General features: G+C 38.1%; 1 protein-coding gene and 1 pseudogene across 4 annotated transcripts in view; one reads left to right on the top strand and one right to left on the bottom strand.

Moving 5' to 3' along the window:
• Positions 1 to 22,694, top strand: part of CAMSAP2 (calmodulin regulated spectrin associated protein family member 2) — a 129,779-nt gene that overhangs the window by 22,913 nt on the left and 84,172 nt on the right. The window lies entirely within an intron of this gene.
• Positions 6,303 to 22,694, bottom strand: part of LOC128596151 (chromobox protein homolog 3-like) — a 121,778-nt pseudogene continuing 105,386 nt past the window's right edge.

The following is a 22,694-nucleotide window of genomic DNA, read 5'->3' as shown; positions in this document are numbered from 1 at the left end:
AGACTCTTGGGTTCAAGTCATCCTCTTTCCTCAGCCTCCTTAGTACCTGGGACTACAGGTGCCCTCTGTAACATCCAGCTGTTTTTTAGAGATCAAGTCTTGCTCTGGCTCAGGCTTGTCTTGAACTGTGAGCTCAGGTAATCCACCTGCCTCGGCTTCCCAAGTGCTGGGATTACAGGCATGAGCCACCACGTCCAGCCTTGTTACAGTGCTTTTAAAGATATTTTGAGAGAAAGCTGTAGCTTTTAAATGTCTTCTATAATTACATTACTAGAAAAATATTTCCAGACACTATGTTTTAAAGCCAATTAATAATTAAAGTTTATTTCAGCACGTAGGTGTTATAAAACTGCTAGAAGTGATTATAATTGTGACCTGTGTATTGAATATTACAAATATGTAAGTAAAAGATAAATGTAAATAATACACAGTTACAATATTACACAGCACATAGTTCTGATAACTAACATGAATATATGCTTGAAATAAAATATATGACCGATTGGTGACCAGAGGAAGAGTTGTATACATAAAAATCACAAAAGAGGGGCGGCGCCTGTGGCTCAGTGATAGGGCACTGCCCCATATACGAGCCCGGCCCAGCCAAACTGCAAAAAAAATAGCCAGGCATTGTGGCGGGCACCTGTAGTCTCAGCTACTCTAGAGGCTGAGGCAAGAGAATTGCCTACCACAGGACCCCTTTGTAACAATGAAAATACATCCTGCACATCAGATATTTATATTACGATTTGTAACAGTAGCAAAATTATAGTTATGAAGTAGCAACAGAAATAATTTTATGGTTGGGGGTCAGCACAACATGAGGAACTGTATTAAAGGGTCACGGTATTAGGAGGCATGAGGAAGGTTGAGAAATACTGGCCTAAGCCCAGGAATTGGAGGTTGCTGTGAGTTGTGATGCCACGGTACTCTACCGAGGGTGATGAAATGAGACTCTAAAAAAAAAATCACAAAAGAGTATCTCATCCAAAAGTATGTTCCATTGCAAATCATGCTGTCTTACAAACTATTTATCAAAATACATACTGGCATCCAGGATGAAGTGAAAATTGAGGGACTCGTAGTAAATGGAGCCAAATGCAAAGAAGATAGCTTAAGAGTACACAGAAGGTTTTGAACTTTCCTCCATAACAAAATGAAGCTGTACACCATCAGGTTAGGCTTGGGGAGTTGATCATTGTTATAAAGCCTGACACTTGGAGAATTTTATAGCCAGAAGGAACCTTAGAGATCAGAAATTAGTGTATATAAAACTTGCTGAGTGCTACCTCGGAAAATAAAGACAGACTCTGTGGTCCTCCAGTCAGGGCGACTAAATTCAGGCCTTTAGAGGACGGATTAGGACATGTGTTTGTGACAAGTGTTCTGGGTAATTTTTATGATCAAGAATGTTTGGGAAATATTGATCTAATCCAGTCTCATTTTATACATGTGATACTAACTTGGGTTTAGAAAGGTTAAGTGATCTACCTAAAGTAGGATTGCTATTTAGTAGCAAAACTAGAATTAGAATCTAAGCTAGTACTGTGGCTTTCTTATTTACATTGTTGTACTCTAAACCAAATTTGCACAACTTAAGTATTTGGAATCCTCTTTACCTTGCTGTCATCTAAACTATAGACTACTATGGATCAAACTCTTGGCTATGAATCACCTTTCCAACCACATTTCCATGTATAGGAAGTAAAAGTTAATGTTTATAAGATTCTATAAGTAAACGTATATATGTTCATTTGTATGTGTATATAGATAGTATGTGTGATATGAAATGATTCTCATATGTGATTTATAAAATGAGATTTATCATTTAGCTAAATTATGTTTTAGATCCAGCATTATCATAAAAGCCAGAAATTATTTTGAAGTTCTTTTAATGAATACCAAAGATTGAATGTTCTGTTCACTTCATGGGAATTAAAGTTGACTAATGTATTTCTGGATAAGTAAGGCATAAAACGTTCTCTCATGAATTGTCAGTATTGTTATAATGGATGTTTTTTGGACATTCGGAAAATATAAGCTAGGCTGCGCCTGTGGCTCAAAGGAGTAGGGCACTGGCCCCATATGCCGGAGGTGGCGGGTTTAAACCCAGCCCCAGCCAGAAACTGCAAAAAAAAGAAAATATAAGCTAAAAAGTGATTGTACATCTCTGCTGCTAGCATTACCCTGCTTTATTATAACGGGAAGGTGAGTGAAACTGTAGATAAAAAGCCAGAAAGATGTCTGTTTGTAAAGAAGCATTATTTCATTTTTTTTCTGTGTATCCAGCTGACCACTGACACCTCTACTTAAATGATGTTGAGCTAAAAATCTAGTGAGGAAGAAGCTGGAGGGAAAAACTACTTAGCATGAAATAAGTGCTCTAAATTTAAGTTTAAGCAATAGATGTTTAGGAACATAAAGATGGATGTGATTATCTCTGCTAGGGAGGATCAGGGAGGGTATTGTAGGATAGAATGACGAATGAGATTTCAGTAGGTGGGAAAAGAGATGGGGTGAAAAGAACGGTAACCAGGTTGAAGAAATTATTTGACCAAAGTTTGAACTGTGAAAGTATGTTAAGTATTACAAATTAAAGTGTTGATATGGAGGGATAAATGTGAGATGAGGCTAAAAAATAACTTGGAGTTAGATCACGAAGAGGTTATGAGTCAAAGTTAAGGGTTTTAACTTTTTTGTGGGTTACAGGATCATAGAATAAGTTTTCATACTGTTTTCTCTATTGTCTTATTTTTTGGGTGTTACTGGTTTATTGTTGCCACATTAAACAAATAAAACTTTGTAAGACACTGGGACACTTTGTGAACTGAACTGCTGTACTGTTGCCTTAGTGTAAATTACTGCAGTCTATTAATTCTCAAATCTGTATGATTTGCTTATGTGTCTTTACTTATCAGACTGATGGCTCATTTTATTTGTTTATTGCGTGCCAGTCAGCATGCTTACGCTTTAACCCTCTTCCTCACTTAATTTAATGCTTATAATAACTTAAGAGGAAGGTGTTACCCTATTGTTTTGATGAGGAAACAGGCTTTGAGAACATAATTAAGGTCACAAAGCAGGTACAGTAAGTAGTGAAGGCAGGATTCTGACCATCTCTGTTTAACTATAAATTTTATGTTCTTTTTTTTTGAGACTGATTGTCATGCTGTTGCCTGGGGTAGCTCACGGCAACGTCCAGCTCTTGAGCTCAAATGATCCTCTTGCCTCAGTTTTTCTATTTTTAGTAGAGATGGGGTCTCGCTCTTACTAAGGCTGGTCTTGAACTCCTGAGCTCAAGCAATCCACCTGCCTCAGCCTCCCAAAGTGCTAGGATTATAGGCGTGAGCGCTGTGTCGGCTAAATGTTATGTTACTACTAAATTGTATTTTTTGTCTTTGCCTAGGTAAATGATGGGAAGTAGTGAAGTAACAAGAAGTATAAATGGTGTGCTACCTGGAAATCCTTCTGGTAGTTTGTATGAAACCTTGCTAATTTGTCCCTTGTGTTCCTTTTGAAAGGTTATGTTAATTCCATGTACTGTGGGTGGGTGTAGCAATAGCAGTTCAGTAAGAATGGCTGCTAATAGAAGGTGAAGGAGAACTATAACAGAGACTGGGTGGATGTGAGCTTCTTGATGTAGTATTTAAGAATATGCAAAGTACCGTTATTTTTGTTGGATACACAAAACGTGTGAAGAACAGAGAAGCTGATCCTAGAACACTGTTATTCCTGTATTTTCTTTTCTTTCTTTCTTTTTTTTTTTTTTTTTTAAGAAAAACATTGGTCCTGTTTGGCAACTATTCTTACGCATTTCCATGGTACCACCATCTGTTGGAACTCAGTGTTACATTTAGAGGCTTTAAAAAAAACAACTCTTTCCTTGTTTAAGAAGACTTAAAGTCCAACTTTAGAGGAAAAGGATGATGTAAATATAGTATTACAACAGTAGATGAGGGAACAATTTCTGGTCACCCTTATGTAAGAATGCCTTGTAAATTTACAAGGTAAACTTGTCTTTAAAAAATTAATTAAATTCCCTTAACTGTTGTTGAATAGGGTTTGCTTCTTCCTACAGTGCTGGAACTCAGTTTTCTGTTTCCCACTCACTGTGTACCTAGTTTGGATTCCTGTTATGTCTGGGTAACATAGATACCTTTGTTAGAAATTCACATTTTTTTTTTTTTTTTGGTAGAGACAGAGTCTCACTGTACTGCCCTCGGGTAGAGTGCCGTGGCGTCACACGGCTCACAGCAACCTCTAACTCTTGGGCTTACGTGATTCTCTTGCCTCAGCCTCCCGAGCAGCTGGGACCACAGGCGCCCGCCACAACGCCCAGCTATTTTTTTGTTGCAGTTTGGCCGGGGCTGGGTTTGAACCCGCCACCCTCGGCATATGGGGCCGGCGCCCTACTCACTGAGCCACAGGCGCCGCCCGAAATTCACATTATTTTTTGATATGTCACACCATGTTTATCATCTTAGAGTCGCTCTTTATTTGTAATCATTTATTTGGAACTCCAAGTTTACTTTTTCATAGAAATAACTTGATGAATGTTAATTATTTTACTAGATGATCTCATTAAACTTTTTATAATAAAACTGAATTTATTCAGACCATTTATTAATTTATTCAGTTTATTTAAGGAGCTTCAAAAAAAGAGGAGTTTCTTTTTTTCTTTTTTCTTTTTTTTTTTTTGCAGTTTTTGGCTGGGGCTGGGTTTGAACCCGCCACCTCTGGCATATGGGGCTGGAGCCCTACTCCTTTGAGCCACAGGCACCACCCTTGTTTTCTTTTTCTTTTTTGCAGTTTTTGGCCTGGGCCGGGTTTGAACCCGCCACCTCCGGTATATGGGGTTAATGCCCTACTGCTTTGAGCCACACGCGCCGCCCAAAATAGGAGTTTCTGCAATGTCCTTTGTATTGTCTGTACATGGAGAGTTCATGTTCTTTAATATCTCAGAGGTTTACAGCAAAGGATTATAGAAATGAACCAAATTAGGGTGGCCCTATGGCTCAAGGAGTAGGGTTCTTTAATATCTCAGAGGTTTACAGCAAAGGATTATAGAAATGAACCAAATTAGGGTGGCCCTATGGTTCAAGGAGTAGGGTATACTGGGGGTATTCTGAATCCAGCCCTGGCCAAAACTGCAAAAAAAAAAAAAAAAAAAGAAAGAAATCAAATTATAATAGACATGTGTTTTAGGAGCATGGAGGAATTAAACTCCATGTTACTGGTAAGCTGAGTTTTGAAAGATGTGAAGGGAAATGAAGGCTGTGTTGTAAGGTATTGTATGCGAGAGAAAAAGCAGATATTAAAAGGGAATGTGAAAGCCTGACTCCCTTAGGGAAAAGCAGGTGGCTTGGTTGTAGCTTTAGCAGTAGTTGCCTATTGACGGGTGATGAGAACTGAGATCACAGAGTTAGATGCAGACAGGGCATAAATGACTTTTTATGCCATGCCAAGTGTATATGTTATTCTGAAAGTGATAAGGAACTACCTGCCATAGAATTTAAATCAGATAGGATATCATCAGACTTGTGTTTCAGAAAGTCACTCTGGTGGTATTAAGGAAGAGATACAACTAGGAGGCTGTTGAAATAAGCTGTGGTCCTGAGCTAAGGAAGAGGCTGTGAAGATGGAGAAGCGGGGTTAAATAGATGAAGCCTTTTAAAGGTAGAATTGAAATGGATTTTTGATTCATCAAGAGTTGGGAGTTGGGGCGGTGCCTGTGGCTCAGTAAGTAGGGCGCCGGCCCCATATACTGAAGGTGGCGGGTTCAAACCTGTCCCCTACCAAACTGCAACCAAAAAATAGCCAGGCGTTGTGGTGGGTGCCTGTAGTCCCAGCTACTCCAGAGGCTGGGGCAAGAGTATCGCCTGACCCCAAGAGCTGGAGGTTACTGTGAGCTGTGACACCACTGCACTCTACCATGGACGATAAGTGAAACTCTGTCTCTAAAGAAAAAAAAAAAGAGTTGTGAGTTGAAGAAGAGAACCTTGGATAGGGCTGGTAAAAAATATTTTATCCCTTTTTAACTTAACTATTAGAAGATGCAAAAAACATAGCTCCTTAATTTTACTATTCTGAGAGCTTTGGGGTCTAAATGTTCCCTACCTCATTCTCTGTTGCTCCTAGTGCTTTTGAACTTTGATACTTTTACCTAATAAGGGTTTAAAAAAAAAAAACAAGTAAAGGAAGAGCTTTATAGTACAAAAATCTTGAGCTGATGTTGTTTTTTTAAAGGAATATAAAACTATTTATTGACCACTGTTCACTATTATTTACAATAAAAGTAAACAATATACAATTAGATAACATTCTGATTATTATGACTTTTTTTATGCCTTCTGCTCAACCAGTAACCCAAATGCTGAAAAGTTTGAGTCTACACGTAAGGAATGAGTTGCGGTAAGGAAAAAACATGCACGTCAATAGTTTTAGATGACAGAGTTTGTTCACACATTTATGTAAAAAGGTATGAAACTGCCAACATGGTTTAACCATCTGATTAGGTTTCTGTAAGCCAAGCCTAGGAATGGATTACTACAAGAATCTTTAATGACCATTTAACTATGTCTTATTTGTTTACCTCATTAGAACACACCAGGATTTGTCTAGTTTCCTCATGTGAGTGGGTAGGTTATTGGTTATGATAAAGCTTTTCCTTTTAGAAGTTTTGTAAACACAGTTTTGCATTTATATGACTATACATACAGATTCTGACATGGCTGCTTTTAAATTATCCATTTAAATTGTTGAATTAAGAATCAACTATTTAATTTGAAACATTATGGCTTCTGGAAAATTTTCTATTATTACATTGCTCAGAATGATGGTGTTGCAGACACCTAGGCTTACCTGTGATTTTTGTTCTGGTGAATGTTTAGAAACAAAGAAAATCATTTGCATATGAATGTCACGTATACACATATAGAAACAAATTTAAAAAAAAAAAAAAACACCCTCAGAATGGTCCTTAAGCAAAGAGTTAAACACAAGTTCTTACTGAATAATGGCTGTGGAAATTTCCCTTAGTATTTAGAAAAGCTGTTTTCTAATGCAGAGGAAATAATATACCATGGTATCAAGTTGTTTTTTTTTTTCTGATAAAGGAAGCAACTAGAGAAAGCTTTTATTTGTTTAAAGTAACCAGTGCTATTGATGCAAGCCCCCCAACGACTCTCCCAGTACTACTTTCAAAATGAACATATCAAACTTGATTTATTAGAATGTAGTTATTTCTTCACACTCCCAAGACCTAGATTTTTTATATATAAATATATAAAAAAAGCAATGCAAACAATTACTGAGCTTCATTTTCTGGACAGGAATGCCAAGTTAGTCTCTCTTCATAAAAAGCAATAACAATTTGAGGACACTTCATGTTTGCCTCTTTTGCTAGCATCAAATCTGCCTCATCTGAATCTTTCCACTTCATAAAAACCTTAATTCTGCACTGCTGTCTGTGGCACCAATTATTCTCTCAGGATCAAGACCTGGCAAAGCCTCTGGGTTTGTCGGCAGCGTCTCTTTTCTTCTTTGATTTGCTATCATCCGATTCACTGTCAGATAAAGATTTTCTTTTTGTACCATTCTTTTCTTTACCAGCTTTTTGAGAATTAAGAAAGCTTCAATTAACTCTGGACAATCTAAATTTTCTTCAGGTTCCCAAGTATTATCAGCATCTGTAAATCCCTTCCCCTTCAGGAAATACTCCACTTTCCCATTTAGTACTCGTCAATCCAGAACTTTTTCCATCACAAATTCTTCAGGCTCTGCCTCTTCAGCCTTTTTACTCTTTCCATTCTGCTTCTTTCCCATTTTTTACAATGTAGTTTTATTGGAGGCCATTTTTTATTGCAGTCTTGAAGAGCTATTATTTACCGGCTCCGAACTGCCCCAAGTCACAAGTCTGTGGCGTCTCCGCGAGCTGATGTTCTTAAACCTATTTTGTTTTCTTTTTTGAGACAGAGGCTCCCTTTGTTGCCCTTGGTAGAGTGGCATGGCGTCATAGCTCACAGCAACCTCAAACTCTTGGGCTTGAGCAGTCTTCTTGCCTCAGCCTCCCAAGTAGCTGAGACTAGAGTTGCCCGCCACAATGCCTGGCTGTTTTTTTAGAGATGGAGTCTCGCTCTTGCTCAGGCTGGTCTTGAACTCATGAGCTCAAGCAGTCCTCCCAGAGTGCTAGGATTACAGGCATGAGCCTCCAAGCTTAGCCCTAAACCTCTTATTTTTGATGAGAATGTAAAGGCTGCTCTCTAAGTCTTATCCTAGGTTTCTTTTCTTCTTAGTACCTGCTGAAAAAGATAGAGTTGTATATAAGTGAAAGTAGGTCTTGTATGTACAGAGAAAGATTGATATTCATTTTGGTTGAATATCCTATTTTTTGGTTTGTCATATTTCATATTTACTGTGAAGACTGGTGGATATACATTTCCTTCTGTGTGCTCTGGGGCAGGTGTTGGTGATCAAGTAGATGATCTCTGCTCCAGAGATGCTAAGGATTGATACCTGAAGAAAACTGAAAACCTGAAAGGAGGGAGAATATATATAAACCAGGGGTCCTCAAACTTTTTAAACAGGGGGCCAATTCACTGTCCCTCAGACCATTGGAGGGCTGCACTACAGTTTAAGAAAAAAACTATGAACAAATTCCTACGCACACTGCACATATCTTATTTTGAAGTAAAAAAACAAAACGGGAACAAATACAATCACATGGCCTCATGTGGCCCGCGGGCCGCAGTTTGAGGACCCTGAATAAACAGTAACAAAAGTACTTAGCTTTGTAACTTGATGATTTTTTCTATTCTATTTGGAAAATACGTGGGTTGTGGTCAACTAAATTGATTTTATGCATGATGTTTTATAACCCATGAATGGATTATAAAACCTACATATAAAAAAATACTAATTTAGTTACATTTTCTTTATTTTATAGAAAAGAGTAGTAAAATGACAGTGTTCATACTAGAAACTAAATACAATACAAATATTTCTCATTAAAAATGTATTTTCAGGCTCGGCACCCATAGCTTAGTGGTTAGGGTGCCGGCCATATGCACCGGGGCTGGTGGGTTTGAACCCTGCCTGAGCCTGCTAAACAATGACAATAACAACAACAATAAAAAATAGCGGACGTTGTGGTGGGCGCCTGTAATTCCAGCTACTTGGGAGGCTGAGGCAAGAGAATTACTTCAGCTGATGAATTTGAGGTTGCTGTGAGCTGTGATGCTACAGCACTCTACTGAGGGCCACATAGTGAGACTCTGTCTCAAAAAAAAAAAAAATCTATTCTCATTTACAAGTGACCAGTAAACTTCCATCTGTTTGAGAAGAGTTCTAGGAACAGACTTTGTATTTGGACCTGCTTCCTTAAAACATACTTAGTCTGGCTTGGTGCCTGTAGCTCAGCAGCTAGGGTGCCAGCCACATGCACAGGAGCTAATGGGTTTGAATCCAGCCTGCCAAACAACAATGACAACAGCAGCAAAGAAAATAGCCTGGGTTGAGGCAGGCATCTGTAGTCCCGGCTACTTGGGAGGCTGAGGCAAGAGAATTGCTTATGCCCAAGAGTTTGAGGTTGCTGTGAGCTATGACAGCAGGGCACTCTACCCAGGGTGACATAGTGAGAGACTCTGTCTGGAAAAAAAAACAACAAAAAAAAACCAAAACTTACCTAGTCTCTATGGCATACTGCTGCCAGATTACTTTTCCTGAAATATCATTTTGATATCTGTCATTCCTAATTCAAAAACCTTTAATTTATTCCACTTGAAATGCAGTATACATTTTGGTTTCAGATGCTTGTTCTTTTAAATTTGTACTATTTCTGGAGCCAGCAATTGAAATATAAGGGACAGGGCAGCGCCTGTGGCTCAGTCGGTAAGGCACCGGCCCCATATACCGAGGGTGGCGGGTTCAAACCCGGCCCCCGCCAAACTGCAACCAAAAAAAAAAAACAATAGCCGGGTGTTGTGGCGGGCGCCTGTAGTCCCAGCTACTCTGGAGGCTGAGGCAAGAGAATCGCTTAAGCCCAGGAGTTGGAGGTTGCTGTGAGCTGTGTGAGGCCACGGCACTCCACCGAGGGCCATAAAGTGAGACTCTGTCTCTACAAAAAAAAAAAAAAGAAATATAAAGTGGCTGCGGACTTTGTCTATAAAATATATAATTCACTTTTGAATAATGAAAGTTGTATATTCTTTTTGTTCGTAATCAAGAGAAGATTCAAAGTAGCAAAAGCTTAAGATATTTAGGAAGTTACCTGATATCACAGACCTGCCTTGGTAATTTTTGATGATTATTGAAGATAAATGAAGTATGTATCAACTAGGACTTTTCTTTTCTTTTTTTTTTTTGTAGAGACAGAGTCTCACTTTCTGGCCCTCGGTAGAGTGCCGTGGCATCACATAGCTCATAGCAATGTCCAACTCCTGGGCTTAAGTGATTGTTTTGTCTCAGCCTCCGCAGTAGCTGGGACTACAGGCGCCCACCACAAGGCCTGGCTATTTTTCTGTTGCAGTTCGACCGGGGCTGGGTTTGAACCCGCCACCCTCAGTATATGGGTCTGGTGCCTTACCAACTGAGCCACAGGAGCCGCCCTCAAGTAGGACTTTTCATGTTTTGAAAAGAGAAAAAAAATAACTGCACATTCACTTAGTTTAATAAATTTAAATAGATAGTACAGTATAAGGTAACTTAGCTCCAGTGTCTGGGACCTGGCCTATTCTGGAGTAACAATGTTTTCCTAGTTCATATATTTAAACAAACAAATAGAAAACCCCAAACATACGCACTCTCTCTCTTTCTCACACACACACAAAAAACAATTGGAGCACAAATATGCAGACATTTTAGTAGGTTTGCATAAAAAATACGAACTTTTCTACTTTGCACAATTACAATACAGAACAGTGGACAGCCACAGCAGTTGTCTGTAGCCATCACACCCCCAGTCTGTGTTGAGCAGATTGGTCCTCCACCCACTCCCATGATAGTGAATCATTTTTGCAGTTTGGTAGATTATAGCAGTGAAACAAATTGTTTTTAATTAATGTCAGTGGTATGACTTAATCAAAGGAAATAGATGATCATTAAAAAAAAAACTGTTCAGTTGAGTGCTTGCTTGTCAGGCACTAAGTTTTCTCTTCTATAAGAAAAAAAATCATTGCAATGCTCAGATTTCTTCTGAGTTTATATTGTTCTGTTTGAAAAGAGTGTTAGAATAAACTATGTTATGAAGTGAGCTGTGTTACAAAGCTGTCCCGGGGGTCGGGTCATTTTAGGAAGTTCTTCTGATACACTTACAGATATGTGAGAATACTTACTGTTTTCCTGAAGCTAAAATGTTAGTTTGTGGTAAGTAAATTCTTTAAAAAAGATAACTTCAGAGTGGAGTGAAAAACTATGAGTACAAGCAAGATAATACAATCAAATGATCTGAAGGAATTGTGCGTTATTTTAGGAAGAGCCTTCAACAGGAGATTTCTGAAAGATGGTAACAGAGACAGGCAAGGTAAGGGGGAAGAACATTTGTGACAGAGGGAATAAATGACAACTCATTTATTGTCTGCCATGATGCCTGGCTATTTTTTTGTAGTTGTCATTGGTGACAGCCTTGAGTTGGTAGATAATTCACAAAATAAATACAATTCATGTCTGGAAGATAAAGGTTCTGCTAAGATTTTTCTGGGGAGAACATATTCAGGAATTTGAAATTTTAGAGCCACATTTATTTACCTTATACGTTGTATGATAGGAAGTACTTGGTCATTCAATGACTTTGTTGGTTATGGATATAGTAATGAGAAGACAGACTAAACTCCTGCTTCAGTAGCAAAGATGAATAATTAACAATTAAACACATTGTAACAATTTCAGAAAATGGTAAATGCTATGAAGAAAATGAATGAATAAAAACCTACATGGAGTCAAACATGCTTTCTTCATAAGAGGTGGTCAGAGAAGACCTATCTATAGAGTCGACATTTGAATTGATACCCTAAATACCAAAAGGAAGCAGCAGGTGATCATCTGGGAAAAGAACATTCTGGGCAAAAGAAACAGCAGGCTTACTGGCCCTGATGTAGGAGTGAGTTTGGCATATTTTAGAAACTCAAGGACAGCCACTGAGTTTAGTAGTGAGCAAGATTGTTAGAGAGAATGATACAGGATTTGGCTAGAGAAACAATTGTAACAAAGCAGGTAGAGACTTGTAGGCCACAGTAAGTTCATATTTCTTTTTTCTTTTTCCTAAAACATGAGTTCAGCTGAAAGAAGTTCACATTTTGAGTGTGCAAAGAAGTCATCGGAAGACTTTAAAAGGGGCAATGAGTCCATCTGTTTTGCTTTTTAGAATTTCATTTAGATTGCTTTGTAGACAATGGGTATAAGAATAAAGGTGGGAACAGGGTGGTAAGGCAGCTGGAGATTCAGGATTGTATTTTGGGCATAAGTTTGAAATGCCTTCTAGGTATCAAGTAAGCAATTGGATATATGAGTCTGAAATTTAGAAGTCCTCTGTACCAATTTAAATTTGGGAGTTAACATTTACAGTCCATGGAACTGGATGAAAGCACATAGGAAGAGAATGTGGATAGAGAATCATTAAATGCCATTATAGTAATTCTGGTATAATAGAAAAGTTTCGTTTTTCATAAATGTCAGTATTTTATTTTATGTTATTTTTTGAGACAGAGTCTCATTATGTCACACTCGGTAGAGGGCTGTAGTGTCACAGCTCACAGCAACCTCAAACTCTTGGGCTTAAGTGATTCTCTTGCCTCAGCCTCCCAGATAGCTGAGACTACAGGCATCCGCCACAATGCTTGGTTATTTTTTTGTATTTGTCGTTGTTGTTTAGCAGGCCTGGGCCAGGTTCAAACCTACCAGTCCCAGTGCATGTGACTGGTGCCCTAACCACTGAGCTACGGGTGCCAAGCCAAATGTCAGTATTTTAATACTATAACATTACAGTAAAACAAAATAATTTATAAAAAGAGTAGATGTAGCTAGCACCTGTAGCTCAGCAGCGAGGGCGCCAGCCACATATACCAAAGCTGGTGGGTTCGAACCCAGCCCGGGCCTGCCAAAACAACAATGACAACTACAACAACAAAAAAAATAGCTGGGCATTGTGGTGGATGCCTGTAGTCTCAATAGCTTGAGCCCAAGAGTTTGAGGTTGCTGTGAGCTGTGATGCTATGGCACTCTACCGAGGATGACATAGTGAGACTCTGTCTCAAAAAAAAAAAGACTAGATGACAAATATGATATGTAGCCTTTATTTTATTTATTTATTTATTTATTTTGAGACAGAGTCTCACTATGTCACACTCAGTAGAGTATAGAGTCTCAGTAGAGTGGTATCATAGTTCACAGCAACCTCCAACTCTTCCAACTCTTGGGCTTAAGTGATTCTCTTGCCTCAGCTTCCCAATGTAGGGAAGTGATCAACTATAGAGGTTCTACTGTATAAGAATATTATTGGAGAAAGCCTGAAAATGCAAGGAAAACTATTATTTTTTGGTCTTTCTTTTGTTGAAGATCATTATTATTGATAAATATTAGCATTATTTATTCAACTGTTAATATATACAATTAAAATGTAGGCTTAAATAGTGTCAGTTGTTAATGATTAATTACAAATGAGTGTTTTAAAGGATTTATATATGATATGATCTACCAAAGTTAGAGATGGTGTTTTATGTGGGCAGTACTTGTCAACTATTTGAAAAATCAATGTTGTTAAAGTGTTATTGCCAACTAAGAGGGTTAAAAAAAACTTGATAGTGTTTTGGATTCCATTATGTATTTCCTAACCTTAGTTAGAATTAACCAAGTAGAGATGTGATAGTTTTATTATAGGCAGGAACATTTCTTGGGAATGATGATCATAGTTCATTTCTTGCATAATTTTGGGACAAGGAAAACAACTGTGTTGTGGCTGAACAGCATCAGTTCTAGCATTCTGGTTCATGTATTTAAATTCCTTTCTAGTTAAGCATAAGTTCTTATACCCCCTAGATCTACAACTTTTTACCTTTTCTGATAGCTGTAGCTTTCTGGGTTCTGGCCAGTGTCTGTATATGTAGGCCATGAGGCTATGGATTAGGAGGATCTCTTATTAGTTCCACCTCTAGGGCATATTAGTCTGGGAATTGCTTGCTAGCAGGTATTGGTCTGGAAGGAAATGGGTGACTTTCTAGATACTCAGTAGGTTGGAAGAAAGGTGTTCGTTCTCCTTACTGTGCTGTTTGAGTATCTGCCATAATTTGAGTGTATGCTCAAATTTTGTAAAGCTCACTGCTGTTATTCAGCTGTAAATTGTCTTTATAAAAAACTTGTGATGGCTAGTTACCAAGGGAGATGTCACATCCTTCCTTTTTCTCTTTCTTATACATATAGTGCTTGGGAAATGAAGCCTGACCAAGTGGTAGAGGCAGATTAGGAAACAATTACCATTGTGTCATAACCTTGTACAGTTCAGTTTCTTTTTTTTTCTAATACAACTATTTGAGACAGAATTTCACTATGTGGCCCTTGGTAGAGTGCTGTGGCATCATAACTCACCTCAAACTCTTGGACTTAAGTGATTATCTTGCCTCAGCCTCCCAAGTAGCTGGGACTACAGGTGCCCGCCGTAACGCCCGGTTATGTTGTTGTTGTTGTTGTCATTATTGTTCAGCAGGCCCGGGCCAGGTTTGAACCTACCAGCTTTGGTGTATGCGGCTGGTGCCCTACTCACTGAGCTATGGGTGCTGAGCCAGTGCATTTTTTTTTTTTTTCTAGAGACAAAGTCTCACTTTTGTCGCCCTCAGTATAGTGCTGTGGCATCATAGCTCACAGCAACCTCCAGCTCTTGGGCTTAGATGATTCTCTTGTCTCAATCTCCCACGTAGCCAGGACTACAGGCGTCTGCCACAACGCCCTGCTATTTTTTTTTTTTGTTGTTGCAGTTTTGGCCAGGACCAGGTTCGAACCCTCCACCCTCAGTCTATGAGGCCGGCACCCTACTCACTGAGCCACAGATGCTTCCTTCAGTGCATTTTTTTTTTTTTTTTTTGTAGAGACAGAGTCTCACTGTACTGCCCTCGGGTAGAGTGCTGTGGCGTCACACAGCTCACAGCAACCTCTAACTCTTGGGCTTACGCGATTCTCTTGCCTCAGCCTCCCAAGCAGCTGGGACTACAGGCGCCCGCTACAACGCCCGGCTATTTTTTTGTTGCAGTTTGGCCGGGGCTGGGTTTGAACCCGCCACCCTCAGCATATGGGGCCGGCACCCTACTCACTGAGCTACAGGCGCCGCCCCAGTGCATATTTTTTAAACACATCAGTTGAAAGAAATTTGCTAACTAACTTTTTTGAGGGGATTTTTTGAGTGTTAAGTGGGGTTTTTGCTATTGGTGATTTTTATATGATAAAGTCTATTTTAGTGAATTTTATGTAACTTGCTTTTAGATTTTGAGATTGAGATTGAGAATCAAAAGCATAGTTTTTGATTCAGGACCAAATATGTCTGGAAAACTTTAAAATCTGGAATGCTGTAAAACACAACATACTTTGAAGTACAACATATGTGACTCGTTAAAATATATGAGAAAGGTCATATTGGTTAGCAAATAAAAGAACATAGCTATCATTTTACATTGTTGGCATAAGGTAGCTGCAATTATGTTGAGTGGTGGTAGTGGTGAAGCTTGAGCTGCCATATATAAACTATCACAAAAATAAATCCTGTCCAGGTCACCATGGTTAAGATGTTTGGAAAATATATATGTTCTGCACTTAAACCTTGATTTGTTGGATATAATCATCTATTTCCAGTGTATGGTGCCCCATGATGGCATTAATGTACACAGCTATGATTTAATAAAAAAAAATAAAAATTTCAGTGGAGTTTTCATAAAGCTCATGTTTTATGATCTTGATGGTGGTGGTTGTTTTTTTCCAGCTCATATGTCTTTGATGGCTCATTGGCAACTTCATTATTAGTTGGCCAGGCACATGATGGGTGATATTATAGAACTCTCCTACTTTAATTCCTTGAAGTATTAATTAATATAACATTTGTTAGGGGAAAATATAAAATAAGTGATTATATTACTCTTGAAAATTATCTTTAGATTTTATTAAGAAATAAAATGGTTCTGTAATCTCATAGCCATACAGTATATAATGCCTTAAGTAATAAAAATATGTAGGTCTTTATATTACTGGGAAATTTATAGAGCTCTTTGATATACATCTCATTTGATGCCTTGTGTGGTGAGAAATCAAGTGTTATCCCACATTTGACAGATGAAGAAGATAGGCCCAGTGAAAGCAATTGACTTCCTATGATCAGAGCTTTCTTTTTAAAAATCAACTATTAAGGCATAATTTCCATAAAATAAAACATACCCATGTAAAGTAGTTTGATCAGTTTTGAGGAATGAATATACTCATGTAAATACCACTCCAATCAAGATATAGAACATTATCTCCTCCAAGTGCCTTTTTTCAGTTAGTCCACCACCTCCCACCCCACTTCAGGCATCTGTTAATCTCATTTCATCACGTTTCATTATAGATTAGTTTGCCTGTTCCAGAATTTCATATAGATAAAAGCATAATGTATAAACTCTTCTTTATTGGATTCTTTTGCTCATATTTTGAGATTTATCCGTGTTGTATGTAGTTTATTCCTTTTCTTTTTTTTTTTTTTTTTGAGACAGAGTTCCACTATGTCACCCTTGGTAGAGTGCTGTGGCATCACAGCTCATAGCAACTTCAAACTCAGGCTTTAGCCATTCTTTTGCCTCTGCCTCCCAAGTAGCTAGGACTACAGCACCCGCCAGAATACCCGGCTATTTTTTGTTGTAGTTGTCATTGTTGGTTAGCTGGCCTGGACTGGGTTTAAACCCGCCAGCCTTGGTGTATGTGACTGGTGCCGTAACCACTGTGCTACAAGCGCTGAGTCAGTTTATTCCCTTTTTTTTTTTTTTTTTTTTTTTTTTTGAGACAGAGTCTCAAGCTGTCGCCCTGGGAAGAGTACATTGGCATCACAGCTCACAGCAACCTCCAACTCCTGGGCTCAAGCTATTCTCTTGCCTCTGCCTCCCAAGTAACTGGGACTACAGGCACCCGCCACAACGCCTGGCTATATTTTGGTTGCAGCTGTCATTGTTGTTTGGCGGGCCCGGGCTGGATTCGAACCCGCCAACTCAGGTGTATGTGGCTGGCACCTTAGCCACTTGAGCCACACGTGCTGAGCCCAGTTTATTCCTTTTCTTTGCCAAGTATTATTCTGTTTTATGAATATCACAACTTGTTTATTTATTCATCTGTTTGATGGATATTACTATTGTTTCCAATTTGGGGCATATTTTAAATAAAGCAGTTGGAAACACTGGAATGCATCTTTGTGTAGACATGTATTTTCATTTCTCTTGAGCAAATACCTAGGTTTTGAATTGGTAGTCCATATGTCAGTGTATGTTTAACTTCTAAGAAGCTATCAAGCAATTTTCTATAGTGTACTTTTTCTTTCACCAGCATTAATGTGTAAGAGTTCCATTTGTTCCATACCCTTGCTAACACTTTTGATATTGTTGGACTTTTCAATTTTAGCCATTTCAGTGTGATATATCTCCTTGTGGTTTTAATTTACATTTCTCTGATGACTAATGTAATTTTGTGTTTTCATATGCTTATTGGTCGTTCATACATTCTATGAAATGTCTATTCAAATCTTTTCTCATTTTCTTATTGGTTTTTTTCTTACTAAGAATTCTTTATGTATACTGTATACAAGTTCTTTGTCAAATACATGCACTTTAAATATTTTCTCCTAGTTTGTGGTTTATGTTTTCATTTTCTTAATGGTGTCTTTCAAGGAATTTTAAATTTTGATGAAAAACAATTTATAATTTTATTTATTTATTTTTTTAGAGACAGAGTCTCTTGCGTGGTGAAAAATCAAGTGTTATCCCATGTAACACTTTGGGAGAGTGCTGTGGTGTCACAGCTAATAGCAAGCTCCATCTCTTGGGCTTAGGCGATTCTCTTGCCTCAGCCTCCCAAGTAGCTGGGACTACAGGCACCCGCCACAACACCCAGCTATTTTTTTTGTCGTTACAGTTTGGCCAAGGCCGGGTTCCAACCCACCATCCTCGGTAAATGGGGCCGGTGCCCTACTCACTGAGCCACAGGCGCCACCCTATAATTTTTTTCTTTTATAGTTAATGTTTTTATGTCCTAAGAAATCTTTCTTTGACTATATAATGCTTGCCAAGATTTTTATTTTCCTATGTGTTCTTCTAGAAGTTTATAGTTTTAGTTTTTACATTTAGGTTCCTGATGTAAAGGTCAGGATTCTTTTTTTTTTTTAATAAGGATGTCTGATTATCTCAGCAGTCTGTTCATTCCCCATTGATTTACTGTGACACCTGTGTCTTTTCCGTGGATTTATATCAAGGGAATACCACACTGTCTTGACTGCTTGAATGGATGAGGAGTTGCCTCTGATGGATGAGTATAGTGGTTTCTTGAGAAGAACTCTACATACTGCTGGTGAAGATGCTACGAGCAAACATTATTGAAATGATACTAGAATAATAAATGTACTTGATAAAACAGCAGCAGGGTTTGAGAGAATTGACTTCAATATTGAAAGAAGTTCTATTGTGGGAAAAATACTCTCAAATAGTAACGTATGTTACAGGGGAATTTTTGGTGAAAGAGAAGAGTCAATTGGTACAACAAATTGTTGTCTTATTTTGAGAAATCACCATAGCAACCCCAACCTTTAGCAACCACCACCCTACTCAGCAGCCATCAACATCCAGGCAACATCCTCTACCAGGACAAAATAATGACTTGCTGAAGGCTCAGATGATCATGAACATTTTTTAGTAATTAAAGTATTTTTAAATTAAGGTATGTACATTTTCTTTAGACATAATGCCACTGAACACTTAATATACTGCAGTATACTATAAATATAACTTTTGTATGTGTTGGAAACTGAAAAATTTGTGTAACTCACTGTATTGCAGTGGTCTGGAACTTAACTTGCAGTATCTCTGAGGTACTTGGAATTATAGAGAATCTGGCCTTTGCACATTGGTTTCTTTCACTTAGTAATGTGCATTTAAGTTTCCGCCCATGTGTTTTCATGGCTTGTTTGCTTACTTAATGCTGTGTAATAGTCCCTTGTCTGGATATACCCCAGTTTCGTCATTTTTTTTGAGACAGTCTTATTATGTTGCCTTCAGTAGAGTGCTGTGGCATCACAGTTCACAGCAACCTCAAACTCTTAGGCTCAAGCGATTCTCTTGATTCTCTTAGCCTCCCAAGTAGATGGGACTACAGACACCTGCTGTAACGCCCGGCTATTTTTTTTTTTGTTTTGATTAAATCATAACTATGTACATTGATGCATTTATGGGATTCAGTGTACTGATTTGACATACAATGTGAAATGCTTACATTGAACTGAGTAAAACATCCATCACAATTATACTCTTTTCTTAATAGTTTTGAAATGTACCATTGCATCATGCACATTATTAGGTAAGGCTCCCCAAAATACCCTCCCTCCTCCCCTCCCCTCTTTTTTCTCTTCCCTTCTACTTTCTGGACTATTGTTATGTTTTAGCATTCATATGAATGTGTATGTGATTATATATTGATTACATAGTAATATTGATTACATTGGATACTTTCTTTTTCCATTCTTGAGATATTTTCCTAAGAAGAATATGTTCTAGCTCCATCCAGGTAAAACATAAAAGATGTGAAGTCTCCATCTTTTTATGGCTGCATAGTATTCCATTGTGTACATATACCACAATTTTTTAATCCATTCATGGGTCATTGGGCACTTGGGCTGTTTCCATGTCTTGGCAATTATGAATTGGGCTACAGTAAACATTCTGGTGCAAATATCTTTATTGTAAAACAATTTTTGATCATCTGGGTCTGTACCTAGTAGAGAAATTGCAGGATCGAATGGTAGGTATACTTTTAGTTCCTTGAGTATTCTCCACACTTCTTTACAAAATGGTCATATTAGCTTGCATTCCCACCAGCATTGTAGAAGTGTTCCCTTCTCTCTGCATCCACGCCAGCATCTATAGTTTTGGGATTTTATGATGTGGGCTAATCTTACTGGAGTTAGATGATATCTCAAAGTGGTTTTGATTCGCTTTTCTCTGATGATTAAGGATGAGCATTTTTTCTTGTGTTTGTAAGTCCTGCACCTGTCTTCAGAGAAGTTTCTGTTCAAGTCTCTTGCCTACATAGAAACGGGGTTATTTATTCTTTTCTTATTTTGATTAGTTTGAGTTGTCTGTAGATTCTAGTTATCAGACCTTTGTTGGAGGCGTAACCTGCAAAAATCTTCTCCCATTCTGAAGGTTGTCTATTTGTTTTTTTTTTTGGTTGTCTATTTGTTTTACTTACTGTGCTCTTGGCTGTGCAAAAGCTTTTTAGTTTGATCAGATCCCAGTAATGTATTTTTGGTGTTGCTTCAATTGCTGGGGTGGGGGGGGTCCTCCTCATAAAATAGTCTCCCAAGCCAATTTCTTCAAGTGTTTTCCCTGCACTCTCTTCTAGTATTTTTATAGATTCATGTCTTAAGTTTAAATCTTTTATCCAGTGAGAATCAATTTTTGTTAATGGTGAAAGGTGGGGGTTCAGTTTCAGTCTTCTACAGATCGCTAGCCAGTTCACCCAGCACCATTTGTTAAATAGGAAGTCTTTCCCCCACTGGATATATATATATATATATATATTTGTTTTTTTTGTAGAAACAGAGTCTCACTGTACCACCCCCGGATAGGGTGCCGTGGTGTCACACAGCTCACAGCAACCTCTAACTCTTGGGCTTACGCCATTCTCTTGCCTCAGCCTCCCGAGCAGCTGGGAGTACAGGCGCGCGCCACAATGCCCGGCTATTTTTCTGTTGCAGTTTGGCTGGGGCTGGTTCCGAACCCGCCACCCTCGGCATATAGGGCCGGCGCTCTACTCACTGAGCCACAGGCGCCACGCCCCACTGGATATTTTTGATAGGCTTGTCGAAGATCAAATGACAATTAGTAGCTGGGTTCATCTCTTGGTTCTCTGTTCTGTTCTATAAATCCACCTCTCTGTTTTTGTGCCGTACCATGCTGTTTTTATCACTATAGATTTATAGTATAGTCTAAAGTCTGGTAATGTGATACCTCCTGATTTGTTTTTATTTCTGAGTAATGTATTTGCTATTTGAGGTTTTTTTCTGATTCCATATAAACGAAGCACTATTTTTCCAAGCTCTTTAAAGTATGACAATGGTGCTTTAATAGGGATTGCATTAAATCTGTACTTTGCTTTGGGTAGTATGGACATTTTAACAATGTTGATTTTCCCAGCCATGAGCATGGTATGTTTTTCCATTTGTTGACATCTTCAGCTATTTCTTTTCTCAGAGTTTCATAGTTCCCTTTATAGAGATCTTTCATGTCCTTTGTTAGGTAAATTCCCAGATATTTCATCTTTTCTGGCATTACTGTAAAAGGAATAGAGTCCTTGACTATATTTTCAGCTTGACTATTGTTGGCATTTATAAAAGCTTTGTAAGCATCATTTTCGTATCCTGAGATGCTGCTGTATTCCTTGATCACTTCTAAGAGTTTTGTAGTTGAGTCCCTGGGATTTTCTAAGTATAGGATCATACCATCAGCGAAGAGTGAGAGTTTGATCTCCTCTGACCTTATTTGGATTGCCTTCTCTTGCCTGATTGCAGTGGCTAAGACTTCCATTACTATGTTGAATAACAGTGGAGACAGTGGGCATCCTTGCCTCGTTCCTGATCTGAGTGGAAATGTTTTCAGTTTTACACCATTCAATATGTTATTGGCTGTGGGTTTGCTGTAGATGGCCTCTATCAGTTTAAGAAATGTCCCTTCTATGCCTATTTTCTTAAGTGTTCTGATCCTGAAAGGATACTGGATATCATCAAAATCTGCTTCTGCATCAATTGATAGAATCATATGGTCTTTGATCTTTATTTTATTGATGTGATGTATTATATTTATAGATTTGCATATGTTGAATGAACCCTGTAACCTGGCATAAAATCAACTTGATCATGGTGTATAATTTTATTGGTGGTGGTGTTGTATTCTGTTTGTATTGAATATTTTTGCATCAATATTCATTAATAATATTGGTATATCATTTTCTTTCTTTGTTGGATCCTTTCCTGGTTTGGGGATCAGGATGATAATTTGCTTCATAGAATGTGTTGGGAAGTATTCCTTCTTTTTCTGTGCTTTGGAAAAGGTTGTATAATATAGGTAGTAGTTCCTCTTGAAACTATATTTGATTGAATTCGGATGTGAAGCCATCTGGTCCTGGACTTTTCTTTTTTGGGAGATTTTGTATTGTTGATGCTATTTCAGTGATTGATATAGGTCTATTCAAGATTTTTAATTTTTTCTGGTTGAGTCTAGGAAGGTGGCATGCATCCAGGTATTGGTCCATTTCCTTCAGATTTTCATATTTCTGGGAATAGAGTTTTTTGTAGTAATTGAGGATTTTTTAAATGTCTGCAGTGTCGTTATTTCTCTTTTATCATTTATGATAGATGATATTAGAGATTTTACTTTTCTGTTTCTGGTTAGGTTGGCCAAAGGTTTATCAATTTTATTAATCTTTTCAAAAAGTCA

This window comes from Nycticebus coucang, chromosome 10, assembly GCF_027406575.1.
Source record: "Nycticebus coucang isolate mNycCou1 chromosome 10, mNycCou1.pri, whole genome shotgun sequence".
Classification (NCBI taxonomy): Eukaryota; Metazoa; Chordata; class Mammalia; order Primates; family Lorisidae; genus Nycticebus; species Nycticebus coucang.
This window is presented reverse-complemented; position numbering and strand designations above follow the sequence as displayed.